Source organism: Simochromis diagramma, unplaced genomic scaffold (genome assembly GCF_900408965.1).
Source record: "Simochromis diagramma unplaced genomic scaffold, fSimDia1.1 OVJJ01000415.1, whole genome shotgun sequence".
Taxonomy (NCBI): Eukaryota; Metazoa; Chordata; class Actinopteri; order Cichliformes; family Cichlidae; genus Simochromis; species Simochromis diagramma.
In genome coordinates, this window is record NW_024387241.1 from 6,642 (window position 1) to 9,682 (window position 3,041).

A 3,041-nucleotide genomic window follows, 5' to 3' on the forward strand; every position below is an offset into this window, starting at 1 on the left:
AAACTCAAATGGATCCAGGTTGGGGGAAAGCGATAATTTGATTTGATGCATGACTAACCGTTCAAAGCACTTCATAATGATGGAGGTGAGTTTGACAGGACGGTAGTCCTTAAAGCAGGAGGTAGATGACTTCTGGGTACAGTAATGATGGTGGAGGCTTTGAGGCTTTGAGGCATGTGGGAACGGCGGCCTGACCCTAGTGATGTGTTAAAGATGTCTGTGAAGACATTTGTGAGTTCCATAGCATAGTCCGTCAGTGCTCGTCCAAGGATGTTATCAGGACCTGGAGCTTTGCGTGTACTGATTTTGGCAAGGGATCTCCACACACTGTCTGGGGATTTGTTCACCACGGTCTGCAGAGTGGGATTGTAGTCTGTGATGGTTTGTATTCCTTGTCACTGCCTCCAAGTATCTCTGCTGTCGCTGAAGCTTTGCTGTAGCTGATGCCACGTGACAAGTTTGCCCTTGCTGTTCTTTGGCTCACCTAATTCCCGGCTCTGAAGGCTTGCATTTTTCAACCTTAGGAGCATTTAAACCTGACCTGTGAGCCATGGTTTCTGATTGGCCCGGACAGTGATAGTCCTGGTGTCACGACCTGCAGGATCGGCAAGGTGCTGATCAGAATCTCTCCACTCCTAGCCCTCCTTCTCTTCTCTTTTTCCCTCTCTCCTTCTCTCCCCTGTTTTGCAGGGGCGGAACTCATGGCGGCTTCACGCCCTCGGTCCACGCCTTCCTGGATTGGGAACACCTGGGCCTCATCAGACCAGCTGGTATATTAGAAGGAGGAGATCAGCTGTTCAACGCTGGATTGTTGGGAAGGCTCTAGTCAGTACACGTCTAGCTCAAGTTTCCTGTGCCTCCGTCTCAGAGACTTAACGAGTGTTTCTTTGTTCCTAGATTCCCCGGACCCGTCCCCGTGTTTCCCCGTGTGGAGTGTGGAAGGAGTGACTGGTCGCTAGCGGAGAAGAGAGAGGTTGAACTGAGCACTTGTGTGATTTCCCCGTTTTCCCTGGAGCCCTGGACCCCTGCCCCTCACGTCTTGTATATAGCACTAACCCCACACTGTCTGTACATACACTTGGTGAAGATCTGTAAATAAACCGTCTCTGTTTAAACGCTACTCAGGAGTCCTGCGAGTGGATCCTCTAAGCAACCCGTGACACCTGGCAATAACAGTTTCTGTATATTCCTGAAAGTCTGTGGTGTTGTCGTGTGTGGCAGCCTGTGGTGGAAAAGCAGTCTTGCAGTGCCTCTGAGGACCCTTCTGGCCACACCTGTACCTGCTTACGAACTGGTTAGGTGACTTTGACCAGGGGCCTGTGGGAACCCATGGCACACCTAAGTTTCTGCCTGTAGTACTGACCCTTATGCAAAATAGGTAGAATTAAGACACAGTTCCAAAAGCAAACACAACTGATCAGTGCTGAGAGTGGTCCTGTTGCTGAGGTTGGGGTGATCCTGTAATCTCTTATGAACTACCTCCAACGCTTCTATGACTGGGATGCAAGTGAAGACAGATGTAACATCTGTCTCTCACTGTACATGTACTGTTATAAAATTAGAGAAACATAACCTGCACAAACAAAATAATTTGCAGGACAAATGTTTGACATCAATTTTGTTTGATTCCATTAATATGGGGGGGCTGGTTGACCTCTGATGACCTCTAGAAATTTTTGTTAATATCTTTAAAATGATAGCGGCACAAACAAAATTTTTTGCAGCACAAACAAGCACAAACGTAGCACAAACGTTTGACATCAATTTTCTTTGATTTGGGTAATGTGGGTGGGCTGGTTGACCTTTTGACCTTTACCTTTTCATTAATATCTTTAAAACAGAAGCAGCACAAATGACAATTTTAGCAGCACAAACCAGCACAAACATAGCACAACTGATTGACACCAATTTTGTTTGATTCCATTAATATGGGGGGGCTGGTTGACCTTTGATGACCTCTAGAAATTTTTATTAATATCTTTAAAATGATAGCAGCACAAACGAAAATTTTTGCAGCACAAACCAGCACAAACGTTTGATACCACTTTTGTTGGATTCGGGTAATGTGGGGGGGCTGGTTGACCTCTGATGACCTCTAGAAATTTTTATTAATATCTTTAAAATGATAGCAGTACAAACAAAAAAATTTTCAGCACAAACCAGCACAAACGTAGCACAAACGTTTGATACCACTTTTGTTGGATTTGAAGAAGGTGGGGGGGCCAACTTCACTCACATGTTTTATCTAAATATCTTTTTAGCTGTGGTTAGTTGGATGTCAGTCTTATGTTACAGCAGCTGTGTCGAGCTGCGAGTCATATTTTCGGCGCTACGTTGTAGTGAGATAAGTTTGTGGGTGTTTTGTGCAGCTTCGGCTGTCTTTTTAATTGCTTGCTGGTTAGCTAGCGTGAGCTATAAGCTAACAGCTAGCCTGGTTAAACAAGCTAGAGTTCAACGCACATGCAAACAGCTCGTCTCTACTGCTTTAACTGTTAAAACAGAAGGCAATACTGCGACTGACAGGGTTTATTACGTGAAACAGCAGCTTGTTTAGTTTAATCAGTCTGCATTAAGCTGGGCAAACACTGTGCGATTTTTTTCAGTCACGTTATTCCGCTCCTGCTCAAACTGTACAATTGAATCGAAGGGGTTAGAAGTTCATAGGTCACGATGCAGGGTCTCACACTATACAGCCTGATGTTCTGATGCGACCTGAGTGCTCAAACTGTGCGTCCATAACATGAAGCTTATCATACAAAATCTGTCCCTCGCTCGCCCTCTCTGTCTTTCACTCACACAGACACACACATGATCAACTTTGCTAAATTACTAATGAAAAACATTGACCAGGCAGCTGTGATTGAGCAGCAATGTCCATCCAACTCTTTTCATGGTTGTAGTAGTCGTGATAATTTTGTGAGGCCACATTGAAAAGCCTCGGATATGGAAGCGTAGAGCTGCCACCCCAGGCAAAAGAAAAATAGAGCTATATCACGCTATAACATAAAAAGTATATTATTATTGTTCTAACAATATACCTT